General features: G+C 38.4%; 2 long non-coding RNA genes across 2 annotated transcripts; both read left to right on the top strand.

Annotated features, from left to right (window-relative positions):
• The first annotated feature begins 6,862 nt into the window (after nt 1–6,862).
• On the top strand, nt 6,863–12,815 carry LOC135944215 (uncharacterized). Its single transcript, XR_010575290.1, has 3 exons — nt 6,863–7,042; nt 7,558–7,703; nt 11,572–12,815. It is a non-coding gene; the product is annotated as an uncharacterized LOC135944215 (long non-coding RNA).
• Nucleotides 12,816–20,876: 8,061 nt separating this feature from the next.
• LOC135944259 (uncharacterized) lies at nt 20,877–22,130 on the top strand. The gene is made up of 3 exons (XR_010575298.1): nt 20,877–21,011; nt 21,070–21,249; nt 21,714–22,130. It is a non-coding gene; the product is annotated as an uncharacterized LOC135944259 (long non-coding RNA).
• Nucleotides 22,131–27,541: the final 5,411 nt, after the last annotated feature.

Genomic DNA, 27,541 nt, shown 5'->3' with positions numbered 1-27,541 from the left:
CCAGATGCGCGGCGAAACAGCCTTTTGTTTTCACCCGCTGCGATGCAGGCGAGCGGGCCAAGAGCCGCACGAAGTGACAAGTGCATCTCCCTTCTATCGAGCCAGCACTTATCTTGCTATTCGAGTTAAATTTCATCTCAAAATCAACTATTTCCAGAGTGGTTAATTAAAATTCAATTTAAATATGACTGGTAGAACTCTGTTTCGATAAAATGCCCAAATATTAAAAAATAAGGGCATGCAATTTGTAAAGAGGGCAGCGGCTGACCTTGACCTCGGAGGTGGTTAAAATAATTATTAGTCGATTCCAAATTCGAATTGAAACTCAAATTGACTAAAATGGTGTTAATCCAATAGCTTATTGCCCGGCAGCTTTTCATGTTCGTCCCGATTTTTTTTGTATTTTTTAATTAATTTTTAGTTGAGTAGCATAAGGATTGGGAAAACAACCCTTGAATTTTGTCTCCACATATTCGTGCTGTTCGCGAATTTTTTTCTTGCTTTATTAAATCTACTAAAACAGCCAAAAACTTCACTTCAAGAAATTAAATTAAAAAGTTTGAACTTTTTTCGATAAAATCGATGGAACTTTTTGATAGAGAATTTTAATAAAAATCTTGTGTGAAAATGTCACCTAAATCAATGCGATAGAGAACGAGGAACTTGGGCAAAATCGGTATTTTGAATAAAACCAATTCTCTCGTGCAAGCCGCTTTGCTCTCACTCAAGAGCAGACACAGATTTTTACTTCAAAATCTAAAAATTCGTAACTCCGGTGTTAATCAACGTAGACACTTCGAATTTGAAACATTTTATTTCATTTCATATTCTCAACCTTTTAAGTTATTTTCAACATTCAGATAAATCCAACAGGAGCAAAGATAATAATAAAAACGTCATTTTTACAATTATTTTTAGAAAAATTCAATCCAATTGGAGTAAGAGTGGTTTGACAACATTACATGTTAACTTAAATTGTTACAATTTTTGTATGAATGAAGCAATATTTTTATTCCAATATTTCAAATTTTAATGAATTATTCAAACTTTGAATCCGATTTTGATAAGTATACCAAGCGCAATAAATAATATTTAAAATTCGCCTTTAATTTCGATAAATGATACACTTATTTTTAAGCTATAGTGTAGGGTTCAAACCTTAATTGCGAGCTTCTTTTTCTAAATTATAAGTTAATTTTTAGTGCGTGTCTTTGCCGCGCCTAGCAGTGCGTTTCACGAGAATAAGAGGCTGCCGCGCGCGCGTGCAGCCATTGGTCAACACGATGGAAATTTTTTAAATTAAATAATCAAACCGATACGATGCAAAAACAGAGAAAAAGCTGTTCTCTCTATAACAAATTGCTTTTAAAACCACACTAAAAAACGTTGAATGTTACAAGGAGCTAATCAAGTCAAAAATTCGTAAGAAAAAATTTGTAAAATGAGAAAGCAGATAGTAATAATGTTTTCTTCTTTAATTTTTCAGCTCCGCCTGGTACCATTTCATCATCATCAACGTGGGGTAGGCCAGCTGTCTGATGTACTTTGCCATAAACCGACACCTATTTTGAAATCGTTGCAAAATATTGCAGCGAGCAACTTCTCGTTCGCGTAGCAGTGCGAAATGGCAGTTGGCGGCTCATCAACGTCAAAGAAACTTTTTTATTTACTTCTGGCTACAGATTTTACCCTAATTCAGGACCAATTATACAGATACATTCACAACACTTTACGTGAATTAATAAATATCAACCCTTTATGCATATCCACATAAATTTAATACATTGATTTTTTTACTTTTGAACGAAAAAAACTTCTTCTGCGGATCATCGCGCTTATTTATAAACAAAAATTGTTTGTGCTCTAGCTGCTAATCTAAAATTCTTACACATAAAGTATTGGCTACGGTGAATTTATTCAAATGGCTTTAAATTTTCGCAATGTGCTTTAAGTAATACGTAGATCATCATTAAAATAAATGTTTTATTTAAATTCAACCATGAAATTAAACTGATGTTATTCTAAATAAAACTTTGAAATGCTTTATTCAAATGATTTTAAAATCTCGGCGAGATTTTTGTCAACATGTTTGGGAGGATTCAAGCGATCATACCGACTCTTTCGTTGGTAGAACAAATTTAATTTTCTTAATTCTGGGAGACCTGCGGCTGCATTCGACACTATAGCCGCAATTTCCTTGTAGACGCGATCAGGAGTAGAAGAACACATTTTCCATTCGAGGGACTTCAACGAGGAGAGTATCTTGTTTTCCATCAACAATTTCTTAACCTGCTGCAGATCCTTGAGGTTGTGCTGGCTGGTGTTGAGCATCACCGTTTGCAGGTTTTGAGCAGAGGAAAAAAGCGCTGATAGGCACTCGCCAATCATGCTGCAATTGTTTTCATGTGTTTTAATTCAATAAAAAAATCCCCGAGTAATATTGACTGCGGAGGCAAATCGTTCCATGGCTTGACTACCCTGAAGGAGAACGCACGCTGGCCGTAAACACTGCGGGTAGGAGGCAGTGGTGCTGGCCACTATCACCTCTCAATACACGACCCTCAATTATTCTCGCACGCGCGTTAAAATCGGTCTCACCACACTCACACTTTTTGAAAAAGATTAAGTCATTGTATCTCAGCAGCATTGGGAATGGCATCATTTTTTGCTCGTTGGCCGGCGGCGGATTGCGGCCATAGATGAAATGCACCGCCCTCTTTTGCACCCTCTCCAGCCTGTTGACGTTGTCTTGTGTTGTCGGGTGCCAGGCTGGGAGGCCGAAAGTCATCACCGGTCTCACAAGAGTCAGGAATGCCACCCTCTTAACGCGGGTCGTGCACCCTTGCAAGTTACGCGCCGCGAACACGAGGTTTCGTGCTGCCTTCGCACGCACGATGTCCGTGTGCTCGTGCCATCGGAGGTGTACACGCCGAGCATACGCTCCTTGTGCACGTACTCGACAACCGAAACATTCACAACAATTTACGTGAATTAATTACAATCAACCCTTTATGCATATCCACATGACTTTAATACAGAGATTGTTTTTACTTTTGAACGAAAAATTCTTCTTCTGCTGCGGATCGTCGCATTTATTTATAAACAAAAATTATTGTCCTCTAGCTGCTAATATAAAATTCTTACACAAAAAGTATTGGCTAGAGTGAATTTATTCAAATGGCTTTAATTTTCGCAATATGCTTTAAGTAATACGTAGATCATCATTAAAATAAATGTTTTATTTAAATTCAAACATGAAATATTCAACTGATGTTATTCTTAATAAAACTTTGAAATGCTTTTTATTCAGAAATATAATTTATTCAAATAATTTCAAAATCTCGTTGAGATTTTTGTCATGTTTGCCAGTATTCAAGATATCAAAACAATTATTTTGTTGGTAGGAAAATTTAAGTTTTCTTAATTCTGGGAGACCTGCGGCTGCATTCGACACTATAGCCGCAATTTCCTTGTAGACGCGATCAGGAGTATAAAAACTCATTTCCCATTGGAGGGACTTCAACGAGGAGAGTATCTTGTTTTCGATCAACAATTTCTTAACCTGCTGCAGATCCTCGAGGTTAGGCTTGATGGTGTTGAGCATCACCATTTGCAGGTTTCGAGCAAAGGAAAAAAGCGCTGTTAGGCACTCGCCAGTCGTGCTGCAATTGTTTTCATGTGTTTTAATTCAATTAAAATAACTCCCGAGTAATATTGACTTACCAATCCGATTGTTCAAAAACTAATTCTTCCAGATGGAAAAATTTTTCCGGTTTGGAGGAATTTCCTGTTACTTTCACTCCTCTCAGGTGGAGTACCTCAAGCTTGGGACATAGTTCAGAAATGCGGTCGAGTTGCACACTTGGTAAACCGATTCCTGTTATGGAAAGCCATCGAATGTTCGCTCCAAATTTGAGCAAAATGTCATCAACTATTTCTTGATCGCTCCATAAGGTCAGGTTCAGACTCTCAAGTGTGATTGGCCTCATCAGGATCTTCTCAAAGGTGTCCCACGTTTCCTCGTTGTAAAAAAGCTATAATTCATTAGATTAAATTAATGGAGACAAAATGAATGATTAATAATTACATTTAAGTGCCTGATGCTGGAGAAATCTTCATCGGCAAAAACTTTCGAATGCAAATGGTAAATTTCAAAATCGAGACATTTTCTCCCTCTTGTTTGGAGATTTTCGTCTTCAATGAAATCTTCCAAATTGAGTCCGTTTGCTCCGACGTTCCGGACGATCTCCAAATTAGGCAGAGTCTTCCAAATCTGGCACATTTTGTCTGAAGAATAGAAATCATATTCAAGCAGTGAAAGGTGTCCAAATGATTTTCTGATTTCTTCCTCGGACATATTGCTGATATCCAAATCTATCATATTTGCGCTAAACACACGCAAATCGGGAAGTGCCTTGCACAACAGCGTAATGTCCACTTTTTTGTTGGACCATCCGACGATCTCTAGGATTCTCAATTCCTTCAGGAAACTTAGAAAACGAATACACGCGTCTCGAGTGAATTCGCTGTTGAAACAATCTTCGATGTTCTTAATATTTATTTTCAAGTGCCGAACGTTCGGAGCAGCAATGGAGAACATCATGAGAACCTATAGAAAATTCATTTGACTAGTCACAATCGAGGTTTATGTTTATGAAATATTTTACCCGGTAGAACTCATCCTTGGTAGTTAACTCTCTTGGATAAAAAGACATGAGGTAGTCCAAATCGATTTTTTTGGTCCTGGTGTTCATCAAAACAAACAAAGACCGCATCTTTTCAAAGTACAAGTCTGCAGTATTCATTTGAATATGGCACCTGTTCCTCAGCAGCAGCTCCTGAAGCACGACATCCCTCAGATCTGGGGCTGAAATAGAGAGCATTTGCCTTTAAATCATTTTTACTGAACGATTTAAGTTCATACACAATTTTTTTTGCATGTAGTTTCCTCCTTGCTTTTCAGTTAGTGCATCCAAGTTTTGCAGAATGGTTTCCACTGCCAAATCCTTCAATGTCTTTAGTCCCAGCAACCGGGATTTGGTTTTCTTAAGCAGAATGGCGTCCGTCATCCTGAGTCAGACCTGTGGAGAGCGAAACTGTAATCGACGCTTCTTGTATCTCGCTTGCAATAGGGGTTTCAAGGCATTTCAAACAATACTGACTCTGTTAAATTTCAAAATTAAGCTGCAGTCAGCACAACTCACCTTCAATTCGTGTTTTTTGTCGAGAAAACACTGGTGTTTGGTGGCTTCACTCAGTTTTCAGATGTGTTTTGGAGTAAACAAACACAGACTCTTCACTTTGTAAAAAGGATTGCTAGCCGTCGCCACGTTTCTTTCCGTTTGAACTTTCCCGCCCTCAGCGATCCGTCTAAATCATCCAGGCTATATGACGTCACTCGTAATAAAATTGAAAACATGGCGTCTAGGCGTGCACTCTTGTGGCCTTTCAATGTACTGATATCAGCGCAACTCCGTGGACGTGTGCAGCTTAAGAAACAAAGAAACAGTTGAAAAACAGACAAAGGGCTTCAAGCAAACACGTGATTTGAGCGGCGGGAAATCCAATTTTATATTTGAGATTTCCTTACCAAATTATCAAAAGGTGTTAAGTAAGCGACAGTTATTGAGTTCAAACAGCGGCCAATGGAATGAGAGAGGCCTAATCGAAACTGTCGCTCGCTCATCCGTTTCTCATGTGTGTGAGAAACAGCCAAAACTGCGCCCTTTTATTCTTTCGATGCGTAATAAATCCTCACGATGGAGATTTTCTTATTTATAAAATAAAATGAAAGTCCGAGTCCATAAAATTCTAGTTATTTTCTTCTATATTTACAAAAGTTTTCTTGATCGGGTGTCTTAGTTATTCAGATTTCAGCCGTCTCTTGCTTTCTTTTATCGATTGCAACAGTTTCTCTCTCAATTTTGCACCGTCTATATTGAATACAACCAAACACAGCAAATGGAATTATAGTCAGTATAGCCCTAGTAACCATCAACGTTGAGCAACGCTCTGACGATTTATCGTTGAACGTCAACAATGGTCAAAAATGAAAAAATGAACTAAATTTTAATTGGAAATTGAAGACTATATTATTGTTAAACTGTTCATACTATTTTCAATTTCAATACTTGTCTGAAAGTACCATTTTTGGCATCGTTGATTTTTTGTTGAACGTCAACGATCATCATGACTTTCACTCTATGTTTAATTTTTAATATGGAAAATGAAAAATTTACCTTTTTTCACTCTTTCCAACTTATATGTGCAATCAGATTAGATAAAATTTGTAAATTCCAAATTTTTTGTCAATCAACGTTGAACAACGTTGATGCGATGTTGAAGATCAAAATTTTCAAATCGGTTAAGTTTGTCATGAATAGTGTTTTTCTTAAATATTTTATAAGTTTTAATACTTTTATTAGCAATATTTTTTTTTCTCTTCCGATTAACCCGTTCTTAAAGTATTTTTTTCAATCAACGTTGAACAACGTTGATGTGATGTTGAAGATAAAATTTTTCTGCGCGTAGAAGTGTTTCATGAAACGATAATTTCTTAAAAATTTTAAAAGTTTTAAGTCTAAAATTAGCAATTTTTATTTTTTCTTTCAATTAACTCGTTCTTCAAGGATTTTCGTCAATCAACGTTGATGTGAAGTTGATGCGAGGTTGAAGATCAAATTTTCTGCGGGTTTGTCTTGAGAAAAAATTATTTATTAAAAATTTCGTTATTTTTAATGCTCGAATAAATATTAACTTTTCAATTAACTCGTTCTGAGCACTTATAGTTAGTGCTAATTCAGCATGTTCGCGCGCGCTATCTATGTTTACCTCGCTGGCCGCGCGTGGCGCGCGTTGCGCCACTCGCCACTGCCAGCAGCAGCAAGCAACAGCTGCTGGCGCTGTTTTTACAAACAACATGACGGACCGTCAGGCGATTGCATCATCCTTGCCAGCCGCGTTGATGTCCTTGTTTTCGGTGGTTTTTTGACAGATCAAGTTCCTCAACGGACCCATAATTGTGTCATGCATGTTTCTAAAGGTAAGGACGTTAGTTTGACCTGATTTTGGCCGCAGGGGTTTACGGGAGATACGCACAGTTTGATTTTTGTTTTGGTAAAGTACCAAAAATAACACAAGCAGAAATTTTCGATTTCCTCAATTTTTATGTGTTTTTATCAACTTATGCGTTAAATGGGTGGTGCAGTTTCCCAATATCATTGGTTTTGTTGTTGCATGATCTATCAAACATTAATTTTTAATCTTAATTTTGGCTAGAGAGATAATTTAAGACTAGTATATTATACATACGTGTAGTAAAGGGGTTACTCTTAATTTTATCGGTTGATTATTATTTATCATGGATTTTAATGTATGGAAACTTTGCACTTTTCGCCGCGACTTAATACAGTTTTCGGCACCCATATGTACTTGTAATTTTGGATGTATTATTATTTTCAAAAGGATTTGAGAGATGGTTAAAACCCGGCGGAAACTTTTTTTCCATGCACTCGTGAAATATATTATTGTTGATTTTTTGTTTATTACGTTTCATAGGAGGAGGTCATTTTCCTGGGCTAAAGAAGAATTTTCGCCGGAATGTCTGGAATGTCCGAGTCCTTTTGCTGATGACATGAGCTGTGATCTGATTTCGGAAACTCGCAGTTGGACGGTTTGGCTTGGCAACACCTTCAACACGTTTGGTAATATTATTTCTAACATTGAAATAAATTTCCCTTTTAGCAGCAAGTTTCCAAAGTTCAAAATTTGGAACCTAAGACACTTCTTGCTCACCAGCCGGTTTTAGCCGTTAGTGTGTTTATAACGTTTGTAATTTAAAAGCTAAAACCAGGCAATTTTTCCCGTCATATTATTGCGGATTTTTTAAATTGGTTAGAGCATGTAGCTTAATGGCGTGTTTTCTGCATTAACAATGTAATTGATTTAATAAATTTGAAGGCGGCGTCGACGGTCTACTTTTCGAAGCCGGCCCGTCCCGGCGCCCAAAGTTTTCCGGGGCCCCGCGGGGCCCTTGAACGTTCCGCACGCCCTATTCACGGGAATTTTCGCCCCCGGCGCCGCCGCGGTCGAATTAATTTATTTGTTATTCCATTTTCGGCGGTTCGGTACGCTCGGTGGTCGCGCGCTCGCACTTTCACGCCGTGCTGCGTCAAGCGCCGACATTGTCATCCCTCCGCGACCCCATAGGGATGATTCACCCCTGTACCCTGATCATCGCGAACGTGGTCGACGACGCACCGTAGCGTCGCGTCGAGCGTGAAAGCCGCCCAAAGTCGCGTCCGCGCGTCGCAAATGAGCGGACTTGGAAAATTTCTGGCGGCGAGTCGCGGACGCGCGCTCGCGCTTTGGCGCTCTCTTGAGACTAGCGCCGACGCTTCCATCCCTCCGCCACCCCGTTGGGGTTGCTCACCCCGTCCGTCCGAGGATCTCGGACGCGGTCGGCGACGCGCCGTAGCGTCGCGTCGCGCGTTAACGGCGGCCGAAAACGCGGACGCGCGTCCGACGAACGGCACTTTGGCGATTTCGAGTCGCATTTTCGCCACGTGCCCGCGGCAAAGAGGCGGTTTGGCGGTCGCTCGCTCGCACTTTGGCGACCTCCCGCGTCGAGGCCCGACGCTTCCGTCCCGCCGCCGCCCCATGGGGATGATTCACCCCCATACCCTGATCATCGCGGACGCGGTCGGCGACGCACCGTAGCGTCTCTTCGCGCGTAAACGGCGCCCGAAAGGTCGAGCGCGCGTCGATGACGCAGTCGCCGTAGTAGACGCAGTACTCGTACTTTACTCGAACGCCGAAGTTAACGCAAGACCCAAAGTCGACGCAAACACCGTACCTGCCACGCCCCCTAGGATTGCCACTCGCTCTTCGGTCGCCCCACCTAAGTCGGCCGCGCCCCCTAGGGTTACCACTCTCCCATCAGACGCCCAACACTTAAGTCGGCCACGCTCCTTAGGGTTGCCAGGCACCACAGGGACCGCCCACACCGACTGAAGTTCAGATTTTTTTATAATTGTTATCTATATTTAGTCACATAAAAATTTGTTGCCAGCTAGGATTATATTATATTGATTTTTTTCCTCTACTCAAAGTGACAACATGTTTCAAGTCACTCTACACTTTCAAAATTTTAAGAATATTTTATTTTTAATATTACTTATTTGTATTCGGACATTTACGAGCGTTAAATTTGCAATAAAATTTTTCATTTCGATTATTTCATGAAAATTTTCTGATTGATTTAAATATAATTTTTTCAATTTGGTCTTAAATAATGACTGAGTTAAACTAGACTGGAAATGCTTCTTGAAAAAAAGAACTTGTCCACAGTCTGACTAATTAAACAACTTTCCTGAACACTTGAAAGGTCATAAGACAGGTTCTTATATTTTAAATTATTTTGAAAGGAACTTGAATTTTGATTAAACGGAATCATTACAAATTTTTAATATTGATGCTACCATCTTGTATAATTAATATTCTATATTATTAACGTACAAATCTGAGATAAGGTTTCAGCGAATTAAATAATGAAATGAAAATGAGATATTTTGTTGCCATTTTGGGGTTTGTATCAAATGTTTTAATGCCAAAAAAATTTAAAAATCAACTTTTTAAGTCTCAGTAAAAAAATCTGAAACTGATGGACATCGTCTTTTCCACATATATTTCATATCGGGTGCAAGCCTTTCAAACAGCTTCATGCACTTCCATATATTCAGAAATATGGGAAATAAATTTAAATATTGATAATGATTCTCCTTTATCCCACATAAATGTGTTAATAAGAAAATGAGCAAGATTCGTAATCGATCGGACATTTGAACACGATTTTAGAGCGTTAAAATTTTAAGGTGAAAATTATATTTGCTCTAAGTAATTGTTAATAAAATAATTATGTTGAAATTCCTGGTTTGAAGCTCAGGAATGGGGATTTTTTTCTCTATCACAAAACTCCAGAAGTCAAATTCTAAATCGTAACTTTTGACTGCGTAGCCGTATCACCTTGAAATATTCACTGCCCAAACACTATGATCCTGAACAACTTTTCACATGAAAAAATCACAGGTCAAAGGTCAAGGTCACCATTAGCGACCTTTTTTGAAAATTTAAAATTAAGGGATGATAAGCTCCTTCAATTTTTTTCGGGCTGAAATGTAGCCCGTGCAATTCTTCATAAGCAAGTTTAATCACCAGTTTGAGGCTGCTCGACCTCGAATGGCCTTTGAGCAGCGAGTTCGTTAACTATATTTATTCGCATTTAAACTGCTTAGAAACACCAAGAGGGCCTAGGGTAGACCAAAGAAGGTCGAAATTGACCTTCAGGGTCTGTCACTGATGTGACCCTGAGATAAAAAATTTCGGAAATTTCTAATTTCATTGAACTTGCTGTCTTTTCATAGGATTTCACCGCTGTAAAGATAATTATGTTTTGTACATATATGAAGTTCATTTTAATTACTGATTAATCTTATTCTTAATGCTACGAATATAAGTTATTAAATGTAATATCAATTAAGCAACTTTTAAAAATAAAGACCCTTTTTCCATAATTTTTTTTTTGAAATTTTTGAAATAATTTTATTTGTTACATTGCCTTTAATATTTGTTTACGTTGAAATAATAATAAAATCGTAATTTTCAACACTCAATATGAGCTTCGTGTGTTCTAAATAGAATTATCTTATCATAAATTAAAGATTTCAAAATTTATACCTTTTTTAATGTTACGCCAGAATTGATGGCTACCACAATTATTTCAAGACCGGTTTCAGGACTATCATTCGGCAGTTTTGGCCTTGAATTTGAGCTTTACAACGCTAAAAACCTATGAAACGACAGGAATAGTTCAATGAAATAAGAAATTTTCGATTTTTTTTATCTCAGGGTCACGTTAGGGACATGCAGAACCTTAAGGTCGATTTCGACCTTCATTGGTCTACCTTGGTGTGTCTAAGAAAATGAAATTCAATAAAATTATAGTTGACGAACGAGAGGCGAATTCGCTGCCCAAAGGCCATGCGCGGTCGTGCAGCCTCGAGCCGGTTTTTAATTTTAAAATTCGAATTGCAGCAAAACTTTCGTGATTGCACCTATGACACTTGGTGTGCTTGTGCAGAATTTCACGGGCTACATTTCAGCCCTGAACCCCAAAAAAATGAAATAGGGATATCATCCCTAAATTATGATTCAAATAAAGGTTGCAAAAGGTGACCTGGGCCATCGACCTGTGAATTTTTTAAATAGAAAAGTTGTTCAGGATCGGAAGCTGAGTAGGGCAGTGAAAATGTCAAAGTGATATCGCAAATCAGTCAAGAGTTCATTAATTCATTCCCCATTCATTAATAGAGTTCGTTGTTTGGGGATTTTTTTTAGCTACAAGTTGAAGTACTTTGATTTTAAGGGTGAAGAAAAAGTGATGATTTATTAGTAAGATTGAATAATATCTTACTTACCTTGACATGTGTATGTCAAGGTATGTCTCTCACAGTAAAAATTTAAAGATACGAGTGGAATTTAGAAAGTAATTTAAATAATTCATGATGTCCACAGATCTTGCATGAGCAACAAGGGCATCCTGAGAAGCTGCCAAAAATGGTTCTACTGCATCGTTTGCAAAATGTGAATAGCAGAGGCAGGAAGAGCAAGGAAATGAAAAACAACTCAATTCACCAGTCACTGAAGTCCTTAATGTTTTAAGCCGCCAGTATTTTTTATGTTAAGTACTATTTTAATGGGGTTTGCGGAGCCAAAACAGCTGCTGCACGATACGATAACGTCATAATTTAATTATAAATATACTATTGTGCCTAAAATGAAATTAGCAGCTCTATATTGAAAAATTTTATCCACCATGTATGTCATTGTAAAAAAGAAACACATGAACTACTATCATGGGAATTTTTAACAAATAATTATGTATTTATAATTAATGTAATTGCTATTAAATAGCTTTTTTAGCGGGTGCCATTAATTAAAAAATTTATTCATGTGTATTGTAACGCTCGTCTTTGGGGTTAATTGCTTTGATTTACTTTTAGAGTGGCTCAAAGAGCCAACTGCCAGATTTGTCTCTTTTGTCTTGGGCTACGTTGGGACTCTCGCGTTGGTGTTCCCGTAATTTAACTTAAATTGAACTCCTTTGGCCGGTCTGCAGCACCCAGAGCTGGACGCTCGCCTGGTTCGCTCGAAATAAGGCGGTGTTCCGAAATCTGCAACTGTCAGACGGACAGTGTTATAAGTATGGAGGTTTACATTTTTTTAGATTGTTTTAAGTCAAACAACTTACTTATTTCCAGTGGGATATCAAATAATCAATACGACTTCCATCTATTTTAACACTCGAGCTTATGTTATACGATAGAGACGACCATCACCTGCGTCGTATATTGCGTATTGATTGTTTGAGATCCCCACTGGATATATTATGCAAGTTCAACTTAAACAATCTAATAAACATAAGTCTTCGTATTTTGACCCTGTCGGTTAAGACAATTTCTGAGTTCTGGGATGCCGCATCTCGGCCACGAAAGCAAACCAGGTGAGAGTCCGGCACTGAGTGCCGAAGACCTGTTAAAGGAGTTCAGTTCAAGTCATATTTCGGGAACTCCCACGCAAGAAACAACACAAAACAGGCAAATCTGTCAGCTGGCTCTTTTAAGCCACTCCAGACAGTCGTGAAATAAAGCAAATAACACCTAGACGAGCGTTATATAATTAATTGTTAATAGGAAATGTACCAGAACATTTTGTAATGTGTGATCTTTGATTAAAGAAATAAATTCCAATTAATATAACCCAAAAAAATTTTCATTTGCATCAACAACGCAGCAACGTTGATGCGTTGTTGATCGTCAACAACGATATGAATTTCGGCGATCGACACTATCAAAAAAACACGAATTAAGTAAAAATAAAGCGATCTGCTAAGGCAATGTATACCGCGATTTTTTCGACGAAATTTGATCGTCAACGTTGAATCAACGACACCGCAGTGACCATTCTCAACGTTGATTGAACGTTGACGTCAACGTTGATTCTGTGTTGACGTCGTTGACGTTCAACGTTGATTCAACGTTCCATCAACGTTGCGTGGTTACTAGGGAGTGACATCAGCTCCGCTTGTCATGGAAATTACCAAACCCTGAGTTTTTTAAAGAAGATGACGAGAATTTTAAAATACGAACCGCGAGAAAATATTTATTTTGCAAGTAGTTTTAACTTCACTTTTTTCTCTTATTTTGGTAACTTCGCATTACAGTTGCCTGCAGCAGAGGGCGGCGTCGAGGTGCCATTGTTGGTCGGCGGTGTCGTCAAGCGATAGCCAGGGTTACGAGGGCCCACGCGCTGGGGCCGCACAGGGCCCACGCGAGTGCAGCGCACCAACAAGCCGAGCCGACGCCATTTGCAAGACGGACAATTTTTTTTTGCATCCGTGACTCTCATCTCGCGTTAATGTAGATCAGATATCTTTAAACGATCAAATTCTCTTCCTGCTGCATTAACAAAAAAATTATTAGAGTTCTAGCTGTTACTCTCAACGGCAAAAAATGTAAAGGTGAAATTATTTATATAATACATAGACTGCAAGCAACCTCTTTAATAAAAAAAGATCATATTTCATATTAATATAGACAAAATTTATTCATATAATTTTAATATGTCGGCGAGATTTGTGTCACTAATTATGGCTTCATACAAGCTATTGCCATTTGACCAGGGATTGAATTGGATTCTTTCCATGCTTTTCAAAAATTTCACAGGGCGACTCTCGTAAGTGAGATTGGCATTAATTTTCTCCCCTCTTTGCACTTATAGAAGAAGAATTGGGCGTAACTCTCGTTGACCGTAGTGCCGTCTGCTCATCAGCGCTTCATTGCGTGTTAATTTTTGTCAACTAAAGAAACGGCGGCGGCTGACTCTCGCTGACTTGTCAAACTGGAGGTTCAGAGGAGTTAAAGGCGGAGTTGTGGCTCTGCTGATGACACCCTGCCAGGGCGAGTCAGTAGATGGTCAGCCGTCTTTTGTTTTTTCTCCAATCTTTTTCCTTTATTCGTTTCACCACAGAATAAAAACAACATAAATATGTTTAAATACTCTTTATCTCATGGCTACTCCAAATTAAATGAAATTCAAACCGTTCAATTCCTTGTAATTTACGGAAATTTTTAAATTAAAATCACCGCACTCGTACATTAATAAGAAAATATTTTATGATAATATGCAATCTTGTTTTTTTTTACTGATCCAACTACGCTCCTTCACCTGAGTATTCAGGGCGGAGCTTATTAGTTCCAGCGACACTAGCGCTCACCTCCGAGTTGTGGCTAATTAAATACCTCCAGAACTTTTCCGTCTCATTTTAATTAGAAATAACACGGAGCGCGTGTTAATTTTCTATTTAGAAATTGCTAATAATTACTAGGTGTTGAATGACATCGTTTTCAAAGAGTTCAGAGTTGCCGTGTGATAAAGATTGTTAAAATAAATTTTTGAGGTAAAAGGCACCAATTTTTTCCCCTCCCTCCATATGAGGGAGAACTGGTTGTTACTCTCGTTGAATGGAGAGGGCCGACTTCATTGTAAATAATAAACGGCGGCGGCTGGCCGAAGGTCAGTCGTCTTTTGTTTTTTTTCTACATTTTTCCTTTTTGTTTCGTAATAGCATATAAACATTTTTATTCGCCCCTGGTCTGTCTGTTTCTTAAAAATTTTGACGGAATGTTTTGTAATAAAAACTGATGAATAAATTTTCGAATGCTGCTCTGGGTTTGTATTAAACAGAATTGATATTCGAATTTAGGATTAACAATTTAAGATAATTGAAGTGAAGAACAATTTAAATTAGAAAAGAATTTACCCGATTGAGCCGGGTCCTTCACAATTAAACGCTCGGAACAATTAAAATGCGACTTGTTGGCTTGAGTGTCCGGCGAAAACTAATTTAAATTCAAAATCTCTCTCTCTCTCTCTCTCTCTCTCTCTCTGTTGCATTAACGAATTTCTAACAATCAATAAGAACAATACCCTAGACTAAAAAGAGAATGGAGTGGGAGCTCGGCTCCGCAACCACTACATATCCATCTCAAATAAAGATTAATTGTGTTAGTTTGAAATAATTATGGTTTCCAATTTAGAAAAGAAATATCTAATTAAACTTAACCGTAGATCTAACATTTTTATTGGAGAAATACCTTAAATTGTCATGTAAAAACAAAAGAGGACGGACGTTCTGCTAACTCGCCCTGGCAGGGTGTCATCAGAAGAGCAACAACCACACCTTTAAATCACATGAACCTCTTATGTGGCTTAATTGCAGGCGAGTGAGTTAGCCGCATCTGTTTTCTTTAGTTCTGAATAATTAACACGCTCTTGGCGCTTTTGAGTTGACGGCACTATTCGCTCAGTACTTCTCCCTCTATATTTCCTGAGAGGAGCTGAAATCGGTACGTTTTACTTGAAAATTAAATTTTCCATTGCCAATTTTTTGTCGGCTTGATTTTTTAATATTTTCAAACTCAACTTTTGGAAAGTGGGATGAACGATGCCAAACATTGTTTTCTCGAAAATTTAGATATAGAACCTCCGGGTTGGAAATTGTTTTTAATGTTTTCCATTACATTTTTTTATATTTGTTGAGAGAAGGCAGATTACTAGATTCAGCCTCATGATCGATTAATTTTTGGCCTAATCAAATCAAGATTTCAAAATTTGACGGAATGTGACACCAAAATACTTAATTTCAAAATGGAACCCCAAATTAATTATGTTGAACTAACGGAAATACCCGGCTCTCCAGTTTGAGATCGAGATGCAAGAAAAAAATAAATCTATGGCGCTTCAAACATTTCTCGGAAGTTTTGATTCATGGAAAAATATAACAGAGAAGGCAACGAAATAGCGAAAACACTTTGTAAGTAAATAAGCGATGTGGTGCTTCGAGAAACAAAATACAATTCATGATATTTTTGGTTTCAGCTCCTGCAAAGTGAGACGATGTACTGCAACAGTTGTTGCTCATCCAAGATAAATGTCACAAGAAATTTTTCTTCGCAGAGTTAAAAAATCTTGCGAACCTCAAAGGATTTTTTCAGATACCGCTGAAATGTCGGCTCGAAAGCTAGGTTCTAGATAATATGCGATCCAAGGATAATTTTTTTTATTCAAATATATAGCAAAGTAGCAAAGCAGGTGAGGAATAGATAGGTGCGATTTAATTGTAAACTATATTTATAAATATTCTTTATCTCATGGCTACTCCAAAATATTTGAAACCAGCTTATTTCAACGCTTTCAAGTTTATTGGTTATTTTAATAAAAGCCCAGAGCAGCATTCGACAATTTATTCATCAGTTTTTATTAAAAAACATTCCGTCGAAATTTTAAAGAGACAGACAGACCAGGAGTGAATAAGAAAATTGCTTATATGCTATTACGAAGCAAAAAGGGAAAAATGTAGGAAAAAAACAAAAGGCGAACTGACCATTCGGTCAGCCGCCGCCGCTTATTATTTACAGTACAGAACGGCACTGCACTTGACGAGAGTAACAACCCCTCTCCCTCATATCAGGGCAGGGGAAGAAATTGGTACCTTTTACCTCAAAAATTTATTTTAACAATCTTTATCACACGGCAACTCTGAACTCTTTGAAAACGATGTCATTCAACACCTTGTAATTATTAACAATTTCTAAATAGAAAATTAAAACGCGCTCTGCGAAATTTCTAATTAAAATGAGACGGAAAAGTTCTGGAGGTATGTAATTAGCCACAACTCGAAGGTGAGCGCTAGTGTCGCTTGTACTAATAAGCTCCGCCCTATCATGGCGCTGCTGTCGCTGCAACTTTAGCGGTTCCCATTTTAAAGCTTGTTGTCTGAATGACGTGATGCGAGCCGTTTAAAAAAGTATAGCCAATTTGGGCGAAGCTTTTCAATTCTGAAAAATATCACGGATGACTGGGTCTGTCCCTGCAAACTAAACTCAATTTCTGGACGAACATAATTAAATAATAAAATGAATCAAATTGTTTTATATCCTGTTTATGAATTTCCCTAACAAAAAATTTTCGTCTAAAAATAGTCCAAACATGGGCGTAATTGTGGCAAAATGATCTTAAACGTGCCAAAGTTGGGGCAGAAACGGCACTAAACACCAAATCCAGCTCCAATTCCCGAGTTTTCACTAAACTGGCATAAACAAGTCTGCTAAAATTGGTCAAACCATGTAAACGCTAAAATGCAGTTATATGTATTAACAGACTTCACAAAACTATAACAAACTGGCTGCGAGTCTGATAGTTTAGAATAGTTTCAAAACTTTAACTTTTTACAATTTAATATAATATAATTTAGTTCAATAAAATATATTAAATAATGAAATTTAATTGAATTTTTAATATTCTTGAATTATTATTATAAATGTACACATATCAAAAAAGGTTAACTTAAATGTCTTTTAAGAGAAATAATAATTTAATTTAATAAACAAATCGATTAATATAAAAATATTTTTAAACTCGCAGCTATGCAACTTGCGTTGCAGTTTTGCGCCACAGATATGCCTATATTGTCAGTCAGTAAGAGGGTGTCAAGGAGTGTTAAATTTTAAGATGGTTCGAAATAATGGCCTGCAGGATGCGTTAGTGTTGCCGTCCGTCGCTTCAATCTCTCTTTTTAATATTACGGGGCAGCGAAATTGGTTTCTCAAGCCAGCACATGTGTTTGCGCTACATGAACAAAGCGTGGTAACAGCGGGATGCCAGGCGAGGGAAGAGGGTCAAATAGTCTCCTCGCAACAAAAGAGACTAAAAGAAAAAAAAAATCAAGTCGACCAAAGCTCCAAGTTAAGGATTTTACACACTCTGGCAATGAGTGATTTTTTACGATTGATTAAAAAATATTAAACATGATTAATTCTAATACTCGTAATCTCATTTTGAATATTATTATTGAACATATTATGGTTGTGTCCAACGCCCTATTTATGACAATTGAGTAGGAGCCGAGTTGCATATTAAAAAATTTTATTTTCTAAAGGAGAATCCTGAATTAGTTTCATTACCGCAACAATGCTTTCGTTAGAGTGAAATTTTTAAAATTTACGACTTGCTATTTTGTTGCTGTGCACTGTGCAGTGCACCTTTCCAGCATGCCTGAATTAATTTTACGAACGGCATTTCTAGCGTTCAATTTGCTGGCAATCTGCAAGGAAATAAATAGCAGCAGGCAATCCTTTCAATAATAAATCTTGATTGCTATTTGAAATGCCAGATTTACCGAAATCGGTTTGATTATTTAATTTAAAAATTTCCATCGTGTTGACCAATGCAACGGCTGCACGCGCGCGCGGCAGCCTCTTATTCTCGTGAAACGTACTGCCAGGCCAGGCGCGGCAAATAGACACGCCGCGCACTAAAAATTTACGTATAATTTAGAAAAAGAAGCTTGCAATTAAGGTTTGAACCCTACACTATAGCTTAAAAATAAGTGTATCATTTAACGAAATTAAAGGTGAATTTTAAATATTATTTATTGCGCTTGGTACTTATCAAAATCGGATTTAAAGTTTGAATAATTCATTAAAATTTGAAATATTTGAAGAAAAATATTGCTTCATGCATACAAAAATTGTAACAATTTAAGTTAACATGTAATGTTGTCAAACCACTCTTACTCCATTTGGATTGACTCTTTTTTAAAATAATTGTAAAAATGACGTTTTTTATGAATATCTTCGCTCCTGTTGGATTTAGCTAAATGTTGAAAATAACTTAAAACGTTAAGAATATAAAATGAAATAAAACGTTTCAAATTCGAAGTGTCTATGTTGATTAACACCGGAGTTACGAATTTTTAGATTTTGAAGAAAAAATCTGTGTCTGCTCTTGAGTGAGAGCAAAGCGGCTTGCACGAGAGCGTTGGTTTTATTCAAAATATCAATTTTGCCCAATTTCCTCGTTCTCTATCACATTGATTTAGGTGATATTTTCACACAAGATTTATATCAAAATTCTCTATCAAAAAGTTCCTGTCGACTTTATTGAAAAAAGTTCAGACTTTTTAGTTATTTTGAATTTAATTTTTTAAAGTGAAGCTATTGGCTGTTTTAGTAGATTCAAAAAAGCATACAAAATTTTGCGAACAGCACGAATAAGTGGGAACAAAATTCAAGGGTTGTTTTCCCAATCCTTATGCTACTCAACTAAAAAATAATTAAAAATACCAAAAAATCGGGACGAACATGAAAAGCTGCCGGGCTCCATATCTTTGCAATAAGCTATTGGATTAACACCATTTTAGTCAATTTGAGTTTCAATTCGAATTTGGAAACGACTAATAATTATTTTATCCACCTCCGAGGTCAAGGTCAGCCGCTGCCCTCTTGACAAATTCTATGCCCTTATTTTTTTAATATTTGGTCACACAATGATATTTAGGCATTTTATCGAAACAGTTCTACTAGTCATATTTAAATTGAATTTTAATTAACCACTCTGGAAATAGTTGATTTTGAGATAAAATTTAACTCGAATAGCAAGCAGTGCTGGCTCGAGAAGGGAGATGCACTTGTCACTTCGTGACTCTCGGCCCGCTCGCCTGCATCTCGCAGCGGGTGAAAGCCCAGAGCGGAACAAAAGGCTCTGTTTCGCCGCGCATCTGGCGCATTGTGATTGCAGGCAAATCGGCCTAAAAGCGGGCACTCGCCTCATCGAGGGGTGTTTGAGGGAATAAAAATTTTGTCAGGGATGTACCGGCCGGCCGGATGCAACAGCACCATTCAAGGCAGTTGCTTTCATTGAGTTGCACCAAGCAAGATGTGTGTGTATCGAAGCCGGCCTCCCGCGTTTTGCCGGGTCAGTTTTAGCGCGCAAAAAATGGTTCCGCGGAAGAGCATACAACGCCAGGCTTCTCTTCAAAGGTAAGAACTTTTCACCAATCGTACTTAAAAAATTATCTTGACCTTTGCCCTGAACAGAAAGGAGAAGAAAGAATGTTTCGTTTTGCCGCTCATCGCATCCGCGCCGGGTTGCACTTCGCGGAGCCACCGCGGCCCGGCAGCAGACCCAGCTACGCTCCTATCTGAACCCTGACCGGCCGACCCTGGGACCCTACCCTGACGAGAAGGTAAAAAACCCCCGTGTTATTAATTGCACTGTCAGAATCTCCCCCCTGCCCAAAGAGAGCAGGCCCAACGGGATGTGATTATCGTCCGCCACCCGCCTACGCTCTGCCCGCCTGCACGCGGCGCGCGATTTAGCTCAAATATTTAATCGGCGCTAAAATCTCTGTCGGAAGGTTGCTGGCTATTGATATGTGCACAAAACCGATGTTTGATAAAAGGGGTTGCACCCAGCAATCAGCCAAAGTTGCCCGATAAGCCGCCAAAGTCTGGCCAAAGTAAAAACTCAATTAAGCATTTGATGCAACTTTACTAGAAAATTCATAATTCAATAAGGTTTTTGTTTTATAAAATAATGATAAATAAAGGCACTAGACCATTTGAATTTTTACCTATTTTCTGATTAATTTATAGAATTATTTTGATACTATTTGTGTCCATGATTTATATTCCTCTGTTACTTACAGGTTGCTACTCATTGACGTAACGGAATACAGCCCTGAGAAAACGTGCCAACTTACTTTTCCAACAACCTGCCCAAACGACTCAAAAACTATAGAAGTAGGTGAGCTTTTTTCCCTTGTGAAGAATTTCGAAAGAAAATAAATTAATGCACGTTTAATTTTTGTACGACAAATTGTTAATTATATTGCGTTAACCTCTCTGGAAAGCAGAATAAGTTTTAATTTTTAATTTATGGAACTTTATATTAAAATGCAATTATTTTTTTTCAGCGTTCGTGATAGGCTGCAGCTGATTGAATTGCAAACCTGACAACATCAACGCAATAACCATCAATATGAAAAAGGAATCTCGCTACAAATGAGAGAAAATATTAGAACGACCCAAAATCAAAAGGAAATTTCTACAAAGGTAATTAAAAGAATTGCATTGATCGATAATATTGCTAATAATACTAAAATATTCATAGAGCGCCAGTGTTGTGACACTTCTTCGGCCTAATCAGACCCAACGTGCGGCGCGCGGCCGCCAGCGACCGCAACCCAAGACCCAAGAGCCGTATTTTATTGAAGAGCAAGCAAGACAACCGATAGTTCCCTAATCTAGTATTGTGGCAATAATTACTCTAGTCTGAGTGGGCCCTGCCCCGGTGAGCATTCAGAAGGTGCATCCCTCGACGCTGTTCCATTCTCTTCTTCGTGCTGCATGTCGCCTGTACGCAGCGTCTACTTCAGATGGAGTAGGGGCTGCTGGGCTCTGTTCCTGGGCAAGTTGGCGGTGCCCATCAGAGGTTTTGCGTCGTGCTGCTCAGCTTTTTCGTTGACGGTGCCGGCCGCGCACGCAGAATAAAAGTGTCTGTTGTCTCGGTGCGGCGGCCAAAGCAAGGCACCGTCAACGAGCAAGCAAAGCAGCACGATGCAAAACCACCGATGAGAACCGAACCTCCCTACGAGCAGAGCCCAGCGGCCTCTTCTTCGTCTGAAGAAGACTCTGCGTACAGGTGACATGTGGTCGGCCACGAAGAAAAGAAGTGAACAGCGTCGTGACGAGATCCACCACCTGAAGACTCAGCCCACTCCGACTAGAGTAATATAATTGTAGCTTCTATGGTAGATCAGGGAAAGCTGAGTTGCAGAGAGCCGCAACAGCCTAGAAGAAATTTGATACCACTCAACGACGAGCGCGTGAAAACTGAATTGAAGTAGTGGCTAATTGAAATAAATAATAATCCAATCAATACGTGCAGCTATCATTTTGATAAATCACCTTTTCTAGTAAAGCAATAATAATAATAATAAAAAAAATGTATGCAACCCGCTTTGAATTAAGAGGGTTATGCAACCGGCAGTGCTGATCAAAGGAAGTTATATGCAACCAGCTCATCATGTTAAGTGCCGTTTCTAGCCTGAAGGGTGAAACCGGTACGAAACCGCGTTTCAGACCATTTCGGATGGTGCAATTTAAGCACAGTGTTTTGCTATACGTTTCATGCCATGTTTTGTTATATGTTTTGTTACAGTTTTGGATTAAAAATTTTTGTTAGGGTTATTTATTTATTAATAATATCACATTTCAGAGTTGAGCATTAATGGATCCTGTATCTTGTTATGGCTGTAAATCTGCCGAAGGAAAGGGATGTTGAAATCTGGTGTTGCTCTTGACGCTTCTGATTGGCCGCAGGACCGTCTCCTGAATCATGGCCTCGCTTATTTCGACGCTAAATTGAATTCTATCCGGTGGGAACCAACACAAATCGCAAAACGGTGCATTAATTAAAATAAATATGGAAAGAAACAAGCATAATCGATTGTTCTAGAGAGTAAAATGAGTATAGAAAGAGTGTGGGCGGGGTTCTATATAACTTATGCGTGGATTCTTTTAGTTTCCAGCCAACCGCCAGAGTGAGGTAGGTAAGATTGATTGAACGGAACGGATTGATTTTTAAAAACATAATTAATTTTTCTTCCCAAAGACTTTAAATAATTTTCAACGCCTTCCAGAACGCTGGCTTCGGAGAAGGCATGATTGATCTCCATCAAGTTCGGCAATGCTCTTTTAAGTTTAGTAAGGTCAGCTGAGAGCAAAAAGAAATTCTTCATCTCTAGAATTTTCAGCTGTTTCATCGATGTCAACAGGGAGAGGAACTCTTCATAACATTTTTTGGAGTCTTCCATGCTCTGGCCGGTGAAGAATTCGTATTCTCCGTTGATGATCAGGTGGTGGATGTTCGGAGCAAGAGGGAAGACAATGGACAGGACCTGGAACATCACATGGAACTCTTAATGATGATTTTTATTTATTTTATTTGTGAGTCCTACCTTGGTAATAATGTTGATTGTGGGGTTTGGGCAGAGAAACATTAATCCGTCCATGTCGAAGGTGTGAGTTTTTACATTCACCAGGAAAGGTAGTACTTGGGTGATGAGCAAGTGGAACATGGTGTGACTTTTCTGAATTCTCGAATTCCAAATAATATTTTGGAATATGTCATTTGGCACGAAGAGTCCTACTGGAAATCAAAATCAAGTTTAAATAGATGACAGATGAGTTTAGCATAAAAATCAATCAAGTACTTATTATTTAATTAATAAATAAACACCAATCGTGTACAACAGACATGGTCATGTATAATAATAGTCGTGACTAGCGTGCCTGGTGAAAATATGTCTATTTAAAATGAAACACGAATTATTCCAGCCAGAAACGCCCTTTGCTGGGGTTCCATAAAATTTAAAATCCACATAGATTTTAGAGAGCTTAAAAAGTCTATTATATATTAATAAAACTATTAATAAAGCTGTCTCAGGAACTAAAATATTTTGGAGAGGATTGTTGACAAAAAAATCAGTGTCAGCAAGCACACATGCCAATCTATAATTCATGGACTTTGACAATACTAATGCTTTTGTGAGAAAACGAGATTTTTTCTTATTAAATTCCGTCAAACCCGCATTCATGAAGGTAAAGTACTTAAATTAAAACAATATTTTCCGATCAGCAGTCATTGACCATAATCTTGGACTGAGATACATGCATAAAATATATACCTTCCTTTTTTGCAGTCACATCATCTGCTGGTGGGAGTGGTTTTCTCACCGCACGATATGAGCTGCGGATGAGGAAGAAACATATAATAATTTATATGATTAGGAATAACAATACGCACTACAATCAAATTGATCTACACTTTACGAGTTCCCAAAGAATTAAAATTAACTGCTTAACTTACACTGGTTATTCTTAATATTTTTAAGAATGGTAGGATGTTTTAGGTTTTCTAGGATTGCAAATAAACTTAAATTTATTAATTTTGAATTTGCAACCCTCACCTTTATCCTGCCATCGCCAACAGCCGGTTCGTAAGCTTCTGCCATCGTCAAATATGATGTATGGTCCTACTGTTTTTAATAAAACTAATTTTAATCATTGTTTTAAATATTAATAAACTTAACCTAAAATACAAGCTTATTAAAATGAAGTTATTTTTCCTATTGCGAAAGGCATAACGTTACGAAATAACTAAATGTTTGTTCTGTTGACAAGCAATAAAAATATCAAAGTTGTTGTTTTCCAAGTCGAAAAAGTACCAAATAAAATTCATCCTTCTTTATGTATCTGATCCATCTGAAGATCCCCAACATCGGAAAAATATTCCTGAGCTCGAAAATAGACATGAAAATTCAATCCTCACCTTAGTTCGTGGAAACACTCACAATCAGCTAAACAGGAGATTTCTGGAAAAATTCTAAAAAAAACGTGCAATAGAAGGTTCTTGGTATGATGAAATAGCATTTAGGATTACATCGACGGGCACTGCACTGCACAGCAGACACGCTCGCGTGGGAGTTGGAACTGGAATAAAACAGCTGGCAGCTGCAGCTGGCTCGATGGCTCCAATGGCACCCTCTAGCCGTCAAGAGCGTAACTATGGATTTAACTTCTTGCCATGCATGGGAATTTTCACAAATATACGTCTTTTTAAATTTTCTCGTTGATGGGCACCTGTTGTTATTTATATTAAATTTTGACCAAAATTACGAGGCGTCGTTCAGTACTGATTTCAAGTAATTTGAAGTAGCCGCGTGACAAAGATTGTTAGAATAAAATTTTCAAGTAAAAGGCACCAATTTTTTCCCTTTCCTGTATATAAGGGAGGAGTGGGCGTTACTTTTGTTGACCGCAGTGCCGTCTGCTCAACAGCGCTTCATTGCGTGTTAATTATTGTCAACTAAAGAAAACGGCGGCGGCTGAAACACTCGCTGACTTGTACACTGTAAGTGCAGGTGGGTTAAAGGCGGAGTTGTGGCTCTGCTGATGACACCCTGCCTGGACGAGTTAGTAGAGGGTCAGACGCCTTTTGTTTTTTCTACATTCTTTTACTTTTTTCGTTTCGATTCACAACATATGAACTATTTATATTCGTCACTGGTCTGCATTGTATTTTATTCCTGTCGCTTTCTTTATAATAATTATGACAGTGTGATTAATAGTAAAAATAGCAACATGTCTCGAATAAAGCTCAATTGTTTAACGTGGAATTGATTAGAGGGTTTCAAATTGAAGATCTAAGTATACTTTACCGTAGATCTTAAATTTTTAATTGGAATATATCTAAAATGGACATGAGTATGATACAAACAATAGACGAACTGACCTTCTACTAACTGGCCCTGGCAGGGTGTCGTCAGCAGAGCGACAACTCCACCTCTATAACACACCAGACCAGACTCTTCCAGATGAAAAGAGAGCGAGACTGCGAGCCACCAGAATGAAGACCTTAGGCGCTTCACGCTATTTCTGATTGATTGTTTATTCGAAAGGAATCTAGATTTGAACTTGGCTTAGTGTGATTAAGTTTAGAAAGGGGGCGGGGGTGGTTTGGTAAATCGGACTTTTCGTCGGCGAGCGTGGCCTTTTCGGACGCTGCCGTCCATCGTCGGTGGGGCAATTGGAACAGAGGGCCTCACAGCAAAACTGGCATGGGCCCTCGGCGCCGAGCCCAGCGGCCCCGCGAAGCCACTCTGTCAGCATCCGCGAGGCCACACCAGACCTAGAGACCGGCTCCCCTGTTCTAATTTAACACTCTCCAGTTAAAATTAAATTCCTCTCTTTGCTTCAAAGCCCTCCAAACGTCAGTAAATATTTAGGAGGCGTCGTTAAGTACTGATTTCAAGTAATTTTGCAGTAGCCACGAGATAAAGATTGTTAAAATAAAATTTTCAGGTAAAACGCACCAATTTTCTCCCCTCTTTGGACTTACGGAGGAAGAAGAGGAACTCTTGTTGACCACAGTTTCATCTGCTCAACAGCGCTTAGTAGCGTGTCATTTGTAATTGAATTATCCTTTGCAATGAAGATGGTAAACTAAAATAATGTGCATTCATTAAATAATATTTCAAATTCATATAAAAATAAAAACTGCATGCAGATGAGGAAAACGGTGAAGGTTATTCATTTGCATACCAGCAGATAAGATTTAAAATTTTATTCATCTCTAACTAATATGCTTTAGTTGCGAATACAGCGTTTTATAATGATTGAAATCTTTGACTGAGTGTCAAAGAATTTACCAGTTTTACTATTATTATTGTCATCACCAGATTTGAACCTGAAATGCACATTTTTTGCTATTTTTAACCCTGTCCGTGGAGCGGGAAGGGCGCGCACTGCACTAGCACGAATGCTGAAACCTGCGGGGTGCGAATTACACCGCGAACTGATTGAATGGACGCACCAGGTCGCACAGGGTCCAAGCTCACTGAAGGGCCTCTTGTCGCCGCACCGATTTCCAAAGAGATCTCTTTCAACTGACGTGCATATTTTGATAAAATGACCTCGAGAAGTTTGATATCTCTCAGGTTGGTCAGGGTAAGAGATGTGATGTTTTCAAAACTCAACAGCGACTGGTGAGCAATCTTCATTATCTGTTGATTTCCGCAATTGATCTGGAATCATGAAATATCAATCATTAATCAGGGACTAGATCGAGATTTCTAAAATATTCGACCATTTGGCCACGCATCTCTGTCAATAGTATTGAAATTTTTGAATACCATTGCACCTATCTGACTGATTGATTTTCCCTTAAACGCAATTGACACAAATAATTGCGGTTTTAGGCAAATGTGTTTTGCCTTGATAGAATCTCTGATCGAATTAATTACGTTATTGATTTATTACTACGCAAGATAAAGATAAAATAATAATCACCTCTAGGAAAGATAGGTTTGGATATCTCAGGTGCGGTGCTCTGAAGCGATATTTATTTTCTTCAGAGTTAATTATTTCTTGAATATCGTCTTCATTCCAAACGGCGTCGAGCCCTGGGAGAGGGTCGATAGGGTCGGGCAGAGCAGCCCATTCGCCCTTTTGCCTTGAGGCAGTGTTGGAGTTTTTCCAGCACAAGGCAATGAAAAGCGTTTCCTTAGAATGGCCTTTCGTAGGGTTCGTGGAGTAATTGTCCACTGAGAGGCAATCTACCAGCATGTTGGTCATTTCTTTTCGGTTGAGGAAGCTGCCTTCGTAGATTGGGTGCTCAAGATTGAGTATTTCTTCGAATTTAACGATGAGGTAGTCCTCCGTAATGCGACACATGCGGCCGTCCTTGGTGTGGGCAGTCTGCAACTGCTTGATGTACATCTTGGCGCTCTCCTCAAAGTTGGAATTCATCATTTGCTGTTGGTTATCCATTTGAATATCTGCAGGTAAAAAATGTTGTATATCATACACTGCATAAAAAGACTAAAGAATTGGCAAAAAACTGACTCTAATCCAGTTAAATCCGAGCCTAAACTAGTAAATTGTGTATTCCCTCGAATCCTCTCCACAATAACGTGCATTCTCACCTTAAATTCCGTCAGAAAACTCGTAATTTCAGAGATTTTTTCGACTCAAGCCTGTCCGAACACGTGCGAGGAAACAGCAGTAACCTTTGTTTGTTT

The sequence above is a fragment of the Cloeon dipterum genome, chromosome 4 (genome assembly GCF_949628265.1).
Source record: "Cloeon dipterum chromosome 4, ieCloDipt1.1, whole genome shotgun sequence".
NCBI classification, from domain to species: domain Eukaryota; kingdom Metazoa; phylum Arthropoda; class Insecta; order Ephemeroptera; family Baetidae; genus Cloeon; species Cloeon dipterum.
Note: the sequence above shows the minus strand (reverse complement) of the source record. Positions and strands in the feature narration are given on the sequence as shown.